A 10,130-nucleotide genomic window follows, 5' to 3' on the forward strand; every position below is an offset into this window, starting at 1 on the left:
TTGAAGGATAAAGGAGGAGGAAGTAGGGTCGGGTAGGGAGAAGCTCAGAACACAATCAGAGATTACATTCTCTGCTGAGCTCTGGAGCAAAGATTGCTTATTACGGGAGTCATTCATTGGGCAAAAATGACCAGGCCCTGGCACATTTGCTATGTTCAGTCATTGGCTGGTAGCTGACTGAGCCAGGCATGGATCCTGAAAGTTACAGCTGGAGTCTGGTAACTAACTCTGCTCCTTGCAGCTGAATGGCAAGTTTTTGTGTTTTTCGTTTGGTTTTGTTTTTTTTTGGTTTTTTTTTTTTTTTTTTTTTTTTTTTTTGTTGTTGTTTTTTTTTGAGACAGAGTCTTTCTCTGTTGCACAGGCTTGGGTGCAGTGGCACAAACATAGGTCACCTCAGCCTCAAACTCCTGGGGTCAAGTGATTCTCCTGCCTCACCCAGCCTCCCAAGTAGCTGGGACTATAGGTGTTCACCATCATGACTGCTAATTTTTATTTTTATTTTTGTAGAGATAGCATCTCAGTATGTTGTTCAGGCTTGTCTTAAACTCCTGGCCTCAAGTTGTCAGAGGTGTTGAACTGGAGCAACTCCATCTTGAATAGGAGCTAGTAAAATAATGCCGAAACCTACTGGGCTGCATTCCCAGATGGTTAGGCATTCTAAGTCACAGGATGAGAGAGGAGGTTAGCACAAGATACAGGTCATAAAGACCTTGCTGATAAAACAGGTTGCAGTAAAGAAGCCAGCTAAAACCCACCAAAACCAAGATGGTGATGAGAGTGACCTCTGGTCATCCTCAATGAAGTGGCATGACAGTTTACAAATGCCATGGCAACATCAGGAAGTTACCCTATGTGGTCTAAAAAAGAAAGGCATGAATAATCCACCCCTTGTATTATAATCAAGAAATAACCATAAAAATGGGCAACCAGCTGCCCTTGGGGCTGCTCAGTCTATGGAGTAGCCATTCTTTTATTCCTTTACTTTCCTAATAAACTTGCTTTTACTTTATAGACTCACTCTGAATTCTTTCTTGCATAAGCTCCAAGAACCGTCTCTTGGGGTCTCAATCAGGGTCTCTTTGTTTCTGATAACTAAGTGATTCTTCCTCCTCAGCCTCCCTAAGTGCTGGGATGACAGGTGTGAGTCACCATACCGGCCTGCAAATTATTTTTGAAAAGAAATCCAAATGGAGCATTTTCATGGCTGCCACATTTAATGAAATGTAGTGTATTTGGCTATTCCAGTCATCCCTCCACACCAACAAGGGGCAGCCTACCTGCCAGGGGTACAGAAACAAGGGGCAGAGAGGGAAATGGGGCCCTGATGGCTCACGTGAATGCCTAGATCCAGTTGTGCCTGAAGCCCATCAGACTCTTGGGTCTTTTGGTTATGTGAGCCAGAAAATACTCTTTTTGCTTAAGCCATTTTGAGTTGAGTTTTTATTTTGCAAAATTTCTGATTCCTGATTTATATACTCTCTTGAGTTTCATGTTCCTTACCTGTAAGATGGGTCTCATGATTCTACCTTGCAGGGTTTAAGAGAACGAATAACAAGTACTGTAAAGGACGAGATGCAAAGTAGATGCCCAATAAATAGTAAATAGCATGAAAAGGAAAAGCAAAGGCGGCAAAGCAGGGTGTGAGACTCCTAAAGGCTCCTCTGTGTACAAGGCAGGCAGCGGGCTGAGTTCAGTGCTCAGTAAGGGCAGTTCCTGGCTTGGGCCATCCAGAGTTACCCAGCTACAAAAGAGGCTGCCTCTTGAGCTGCTTTGAGCCTGTGGCTTTTCAACAATGAATGTGTCCACCCAGTGTGTTATTAGCCTTGTAGGAGAAGAAAAGCTCTCTTTCTAGCCAAAAATGAGGCTTCTCATACTCTTCATCTGGACAGTTTTTGGGTTTTTGTTTTTTTGTTTTTGAGATGAGGTCTTGCTGTTGCCCATGCTAAAGTGCAGTAGCTCATTGCTACTGCTCATAGCTCATTGCAGCCTCGATGTGCATGCCTGACTAACTTTATTATATTTTGTAGAGAAAAAGCCTCATTATGTTGCCCAGGCTGGTCTTAAATTCCTGGGCTCAAGCGATTCTCTTGCCTTGGCCTCCCAAAGTGTTAGGATTACAGATGTGAGCCCACTGCTCCCAGCTGGACAGTTATTTGTATTTATTTTTGTTATTGTTATTTGACAATGATTCCTTTGTGCAAATATATTAAATTTGTTTAAAAAAATTAAAGGAATAAACAAGCCATGACCACATTTGTAGCATTGTGATGATTCCCAAAGCTTCTAGAAAAAAAGAAAGAAAGAAAGAAAGAAAACAAAGCCCTCTAATTTATAACTCAGGATCTCTTTTCTTTTCTTTTCTCTTTTGAGATGGAGTCTTGCTCTGTTGCCCAGGCTGGCATGCAGTGGCATGATCTCGGCTCACTGCAACCTCCACCTCCCAGGTTTAAGTTATTCTCCTGCCTCAGCTTCCCCAGTAGCTGGGATTACAGGCATGTGCCACAACGCCCAGCTAAGTTTTGTATTTTTAGTAGAGACAGAGTTTCATTATGTTGGCCAGGCTGGTCTCGAACTCCTGACTTCAGGTGATCCACCTGCCTCGGCCTCCCAAAGTGCTGGGATTACAGGTGTGAGCCAGCACGCCTGCCCTAGGATCTATTTTCTAAGATAAGGGGGAATGTTTCTATCTTAAAGATCTGCTAATCCTCTTACTGTTCCTCTTCTCCCACCAAAAATGTAAAATGTCATTTATAGGGGCTTTGTGTCCTGAATGTTAACAGTGACAGGTGTAGAGGTGGAGGCTACATCTTATTTCTTCCAATCTCCAGGGGAAGCTCAGGTTCTAATACAAGAAAGAACAAAAAGTAGCTTTGAATAGCCATTTTGGTTCATTCATCAAGTACTTAATACTTATTATTAAAGAACCTCCTGCCAGGTCTAATTGCTTATTGTGAGATTCGAAGTACCTGCAGTCACTTTAATAGCATGTACGAAGGATCTTGAGCAAAGTTAGAAATAGCATCAGAAAACAGTGAAAGTGGACTCTTCTGGCACTCATCCTGTTCTTTCTTTCTGTCTTCAGGTCAAGGATAGATGACCTACACAGATTTGTCTCATTTTTTTCTGGATCAGTGGGACTCCGAAGGCCTATCTCTTGGCTGTGAAAATAATTGCAACCTTATTCTCAGCATTTCTTTTTTTTTTTTTTTTTTTTTTTTGGTTGAGGGGTGGCCTGGGGATGGGGACAGGCTCTCACTCTGTCACCCAGGCTGGAGTGTAGTAGCATGATCACAGCTCACCGCAGCCTCAACCTCCCAGGTTCAAGTGATCCTTCCATGCTGGGACTACAGGCATGCACTATCATGCCTAGCTAATTTTTCGTTTCTTTCTGTTCTGTTCTTTTTTTTTTTTTTTCTTTCAGAGGCAGGGTTTCCTGTGTTGACCAGGCTGGTCTCCAACTCCTGGGCTCAAATGATCCACCTTCCTGGGCCTCCCAAAGTGGGCCTCTCTCTTGAATCACTTCATCTGGGAAGGAAGTCAGCTGACATGTCACAAGGACATTATGGCATCCCTATAGACAGGTAGGTCCATCTGGCAAGAGATGAGGCCTCTTGCCAATAGCTAGGGGTGGGTGCCATCTTGGAAGCACATCCCCTACCTCCCGTCAAGCCTTCAGATGCTCAGCCCTGGCCAACAGCTCAATTACAACTCCCTTCTGAGAGACTCTGGGCCAGAACCACCCAATTAAGCTGCTACTAATAATCATTTAATGTTTTAAATAGGCCTTTAAAATATATATGGTTTAATCTTATTACCTACATTAAGGAATTAAAATTTGTTTCATTTATTTTTCACCAAACCGTGGCAAAACAAACTTTATCATCTTTATTTTTTTCAGTATTTTGTTGTGTTGTTTTGTCTGAGACAGGTTTTCCATCTGTCACCAAGGCTGGAGTGCAGTGGCACAGTCACAGCCCACTGCAGCCTCAACCTCCCTGGTCTCAGGCCATTCTTCCACCTCAGCCTCCTGAGTAGCTGAGGCTGCAGGTGGGTCCCACCACGCCTGGCGACTAATTTTTGTTGAGATGGGGTTTTGTCATGTTGCCCAGGCCAGTCTCGAACTCCTGAGCTCAATCTGCCCACTTCGGTCTCCCAAAGGGCTGGGATTGGAGGCATAAGCCACTGCACCAGACCACATTTTTGGTTTTTAGAGAAAGCCAAAAAGTAAAGTCAAGAGCTCAGGGCTGGGCACGGTGGCTCAGGCCTGTAATCCCAGCACTTTGGGAGGCCAAGATGGGTGGATCATTTGAGATCAGGAGTTCAAGAACAGCCTGGCCAACATGGCAAAACTCTTGTCTCTACTAAAAATACAAAAATTAGCTGGGTGTGGTGGTGGGCGCCTGTAAATCCCAGCTACTCAGTAGGCTGAGGCAGGAGAATTGCTTGAATTCGGGAGGCAGAAGTTTCTGTGAGCTGATGGTGCCACTGCACTCCAGCCTGGGCGACAGAGCAAGACTCTGCTTCAGAGAAAAAAATAAAATAAAATAAAAGAGCACAGATGATGTTATTTGTGAAGGTATACTGACTAACAATGAAAGGATGAAAACTTAAATATTTACATTAAAACCCAAAGAAATAAATTGAAAACCAAAATAATCTTTTAAAAGAAAGATTGCTAAAGAGAAAACAGAAAAGTAGGGCAGCTCCTTTGGAAAACAGGCAAGTCTTTAAAAATTTAAACATAGAGGCTGGGCGCAGTAGCTGACGCCTCTAATTCCAGCACTCTGGGAGGCCAAGGCGAGTGGATCGCTTGAGGCCAGGAGTTTGAGACCCGCCTGACCAACACAGTAAAACCTCGTCTCTACTAAAAAAATACAAACATTAGCTGGATGTTGTGGCGGGCTCCTGTAATCCCACGTACTGGGGAGGCTGAGGCAGGAGAATTGCTTGAACAACTCTCTCCTCCGGGAGGCGGAAGTTTCAGTGGGCCCAGATCGTGCCACTGCACTCCAGCCTGGAAAAAAAAATAAACATAGAGTCAGCATATGATCCCACAATTCTAACACTAAAAATATACTCACGAGAAAAGTGTACATATGAATGTTGACAGCAGAATTATTTAAATGGTTAAAAAGTAGGGCCGGGCGCGGTGGCTCAAGCCTGTAATCCCAGCACTTTGGGAGGCCGAGGCGGGTGGATCACGAGGTCAAGAGATCGAGACCATCCTGGTCAATATGGTGAAACCCCGTCTCTACTAAAAATACAAAAAAAAAAAAAAAAAAAAGTAGCTGGGCATGGTGGCACATGCCTGTAATCCGAGCTACTCAGGAGGCTGAGGCAGGAGAATTGCCTGAACCCAGGAGGCGGAGGTTGCGGTGAGCCGAGATCGCGCCATTGCACTCCAGCCTGGGTAACAAGAGCGAAACTCTGTCTCAAAAAAAAAAAAAAAAAAAAATGGTTAAAAAGTGACCACGCGCAGAGCTGCGGAGGGACCGAATGCCCCAGCAAGCCCTCTCCTACAGCCGCGGAGCGCTGAAGCTGCGCTTCCGGGTGGAGAAAGAGTTTCCCGACCTGAGCTGCCACCACGACCCAATGGCCAAGGCGCTGCCCCAGCTGATCGCGGAGCTGCGTGCCAGGAGTGGCTTAGCGCTGGAGACGCCATCCAGACCCGTGTGGACAGCCTGGGCCATTTGTACTCAGGGCCGAAGGCCGCATGCGAGAAACTAGGAGTCCGACGACTTGTTCAAGGATCTCTTTGGCCCCATACTGCCGGGCCTGCACGGCACTACCAGCCCAGCGATGAGCGCAAGACTCAGCTCAACCCCTACAAGCTGCTGGGCGGCGGCCATCTGGCCTCAACTGTGCTGAGCTCACCGTGCCCAAGGACGCGGCTTCTGCCTCCGCTGGGACCTACGGTGGATGCCCTGGAGCCTGGACCGTGACCTGGAGGGCCCGGACGACGCGCACAACAGCAGGACGGATGCGGAGGAGCAACAGCAGCTCATTGACAGCCACTTCCTCTTCCACGAGCCGGTACCACCCCTGCTTCTGCTCTCGGGCATGGCCTGGCCCGAAGCCCGTGGCATCTGGCAAAAGGACAGTAAGATCTTCCTGGTGTGGACAGGAGACGAGGACCACCTGTGGGTCATCTCTGTGCAGCAGGGGAGCAACACGAAGGAGGCGTTTACTGCTTCTGCCCCGGCTTCCCCCGGATTGAAACTTTCAAGTCTAGGAACGACGAGTTCATGTGGAACCTCACCTGAGCGCCATCCTCACCTGCCCTCCCAACCTGGGCACAGGACTGCGGGCAGGTGTGCACATCAGGCTGTCCTACCTGGGCAAGCATGAGAAGTTCTCGGAGGTGCTTAAGTGGCTGTGACTTCGGGCTGGGCATGGTGGCTCACGCCTGTAATCCCAGCTCTTTGGGAGGCCGAGGGGAGCAGATCACTTGAGGTCAGGAGTTCAAGACCAGCTTGGCCAACAAGGTAAAACCCTGCCTGTACTAAAAATACAAAAATTAGCCGGGTGTGGTGGCAGACGCCTGTAATCCCAGCTACTGGGAGGCTGAGACATGAGAATCGCTTGAACCCGGGAGGTGGAGTTTGCAGTTAGCCAAGATCGCACCATTGCATTCCAGTCTGGGTGATAGGGTGAGACTCAGTCTCAAAAACAAAACAAAAAAAAAAAAAAAAGAAAGAAAGAAAAGAAAAGAAAAAAGAAAAAGAGGCTGTGACTTCAGGCATGGATGGTGTGGATGTGGCCGCGGTGGGAGGGGTTTTCGAAGTCTCCAACGCTGACTGCCAGGGCTTCTAGGAGGTGGAGCTGGTGCAGATGCAGGTGGGCATTATGAAGCTACTTACTGAGATGGAGCAGCCACCAAAGCAGGGCCAGGCCACCGATGGCCTCATACCTGCTCAGCCTGCACCCACCACCAGCCCTGCTGCTTTCTGACTTATTGCTAAGGCAGTGCCTGCCATGTACCCCTGATGATGGCTGCCTGATGAGCCCTTGGCCGTGCTGTAGAGACTTCCATCACCCTTGCTAGAGTTTATTTTTTCAATTGCTAAGATATTGCTGATGCTGAAATAAACTGCAGTTTTGGCCTGAAAAAAAAAAAAAAAGGTGGAAACAATCCAAATGTACCATCGACTGATGAACGGTTAAATAAAATGTGGTCTATCCATACAATGGAATATTATTCGCCGTAAAAAGGAATGAAGTACTGATAGATGCTATGACATAGTAAACCTTGAAAACATTATGCCAAATGAAAGAAACCAAACACAAAAGGAATAGGAAATGACCAAAATAGGCAGATCCAAAGAGACAGAACGTATTAACAGATTAGTCGTTGCCAGGGGCTGAGAATAGAGAATGGCAAGTGGCTGCTATTGGGTATAAGGTTTCATTTTGCAGGGATGACAATATCCGGGAATTAAACAGTGGTGATAGTTATATAACTCTGTGAATATACTAAAAACTGAATTGCACACTTTAAGTGGTATGTGAATTATAGCTATATAAAGCTATTGTTAGAGCCAGCAGAGGTAGACATTCAATATTTTCCACATAAACATTACAGTCATCTCGGCTTCTTATAAAGTTGCACTAAAACCATAAGATAGGCTGTGTGAAGTGGCTCATGCCTGTAATCCCAGCACTTTGGGAGGCCGAGGTGGGCGGATCACCTGATGTCAGGAGTTTGAGACCAGCCTGGCCAACATGGTGAAACCCTGTCTCTACTAAAAATACAAAAATTAGCTGGAAGTGGTGGTGGGCGCCTGTAATTCTAGCTACTCTGGACTTTGAGGCAGGAGAATCACTTGAACCCAGGAGAAGGAGGTTGCAGTGAGCCGAGATTGCACCATTGCACTCCAGCTTGGGTAACAAGAACAAAACTCCATCTCAAAAATAAGTAAATAAAATTATAGATAACAAAGATATTTACTTGGAATGTGGGCTGGACTTGACTCACTTCTAATAAATAGAATATAGCAGACAAGATGGTTTGAGACTTTTAAAACTTGGTCGTGAAAGTAATCGCAACCTTACTCTCAGCCTCTTTTTGGTGGAGGGTGGGGCTGGGGGAGGGGGACAGGCTCTCGCTCTAGCATCCAGGCTGGAGTACAGTGGCATGGTCACAGCTCACTGCAGCCTCAACCTCCTGGGTTCAAGTGATCCTCCCATCACACAATATTGTGTGAAACTGTGGCAAGAATAATAGAACAAGGCCAGGCACAGTGGCTCACACCTGTAATCTCAGCACTTTGGGAGTCCGAGGCAGGCAGATCACTTGAGGTCAGGAGTTCAAAACCAGCATGGCCAACATGGTGAAACCTTGTCTCTACTGAAAAACCAAAAAAAATTAGCCAGGCACAGTGGTGCACGCCTGTAGTCCCAGCTACTTGGGAGGCTGAGGTAGGAGAATCACTTGAACCCAGGAGGCAGAGGTTGTAGTGAGCTGAGATCGTGCCGCTGCACTCCAGCCTGGATGACAGAGCAAGCCTCCATCTCAAAAAAAAAAAATAATAATAATAATAATAGAATAATAGAACAAAGGAAGCTAGCAAAGTACTTTTCATTGCAACGTAATACATGCTGAGATACTGCTAAGACGTGCAGTTTGAACATGAAGGTGATACAAAGAAAATAATTGTTTTCCTGCTTCTCTGGCCGCATACACAACTAGCTCTGATATTGTCAACAAATGTGGTGTGGAGCTTTAGAACTGTGGGGACGTATGTTTAGATGGCACAGTTGCAACATAAAATACCCCAGAGTAGGTAACCAGTTTAAGGAGCAAAGATCAAAATGTGAGTGAAAACACTGATTCTTTCCTTAAGAAAGTCATGCTATGAAAAAAAAGTCAGCTGAAGTAAACAGTGCACTTAAGCATATAGTAAAAATTGTGAATTATGTAAAAGTGAATGCATTAAACTTGAGATTATTCTTTTTATTACGTGATAATATGGAAGGTGATCATAAACAATTGCTATTGTATACCATAGTAGCTTGTAGCAAGTCCTGATATCTTTATTATGTATGGATCTTCATTATTCATGGATGCTATATTTGCAAATTAGCCTACTCACTAAAATTTATTTGAAATCCCAAAATTAATACTTGAAGCGCTTTTGAGGTCATTTCGTGGACATGTTCAGAGTCGCAAAAAAATTGAGCTGACTGACATGTCATTCCCAACAGTGGTCAAAGTTGATGTTTTGTCTCTTGTTTTGACTCTCATACTGCAAACAAAAGTCTCATTTTATGGTCTATTTAGTGACACTTTTAAGGGAATGGGGCTTGTTAGTCATTTTGCTGTCTACTATAGCCTCCAAGGAATTGCACGAACACCAGAGGTTGCAGTAAGCCGAGATTGCATCACTGCACTACAGCCTGAGCAACAAGAGCAAGACTCCATTTCAAAAAACAAAAAACAAACAAACAAAAAACACCTCCAAGCACAGTGCTGAAGTGCTGCCTCATGTTCCAAGGTTCAAGAAGTCTGATGTGCTTTACAGAAAAAATATGTGTGTTGGAGAAGCTTTAGGCGCAAATTGTTGTGCTGCTGACCATGAGTTCTATGTTAATGAATGAACAATATATGTTAACTAATGTGTTTTTAAACAGAAGCACACATAGACTAAGGTTCTAAATTAATCTCTTGAGAAAAACGTGACCAGGGGCTTGCAGGAAACAAATCTTGTATTTTCCCTGGGAACAATGATCAGAATTTGCTAATTTGGTGCTCACAGTGACTTTCCAGAACATAACTACTGCAAATAATAAGAATCGACTGCATGTCTTTGTGTAGTTCTCTTCCACCAGGCCAGTAAATATGGCCTAGCCCTGTGTTACTAATAGAACTCAGTGGGAGCGATTCTCCATGACCTTTTTTTTTTTTTTCCTTCTTTTCTGTGTTTGAGATGGAGTTTCACTCTTGTCCAGACTGGAGTGTAACAGCATAATGTCTGCTCACACCAACCTCCAACTCCTGAGTTCAAGTGATTCTCCTACCTCAGCCTCCTGAATAGCTGGGATTACAGGCATGAGCCACCACGCCCGGCTAATTTTTTGTATTTTTAGTAAAGGCAGGGTTTCTCCACGTTGGCCAGGCTAGTCTCAGACTC

General features: G+C 45.1%; 1 pseudogene; it reads left to right on the top strand.

The window, feature by feature from the left end:
* The first annotated feature begins 5,738 nt into the window (after positions 1–5,738).
* Positions 5,739–6,951, top strand: LOC101045096 (creatine kinase B-type pseudogene; annotated as a pseudogene).
* The last annotated feature ends 3,179 nt before the right edge of the window (positions 6,952–10,130 follow it).

This window comes from Saimiri boliviensis, chromosome 1, assembly GCF_048565385.1.
Source record: "Saimiri boliviensis isolate mSaiBol1 chromosome 1, mSaiBol1.pri, whole genome shotgun sequence".
Lineage (NCBI taxonomy): Eukaryota > Metazoa > Chordata > Mammalia > Primates > Cebidae > Saimiri > Saimiri boliviensis.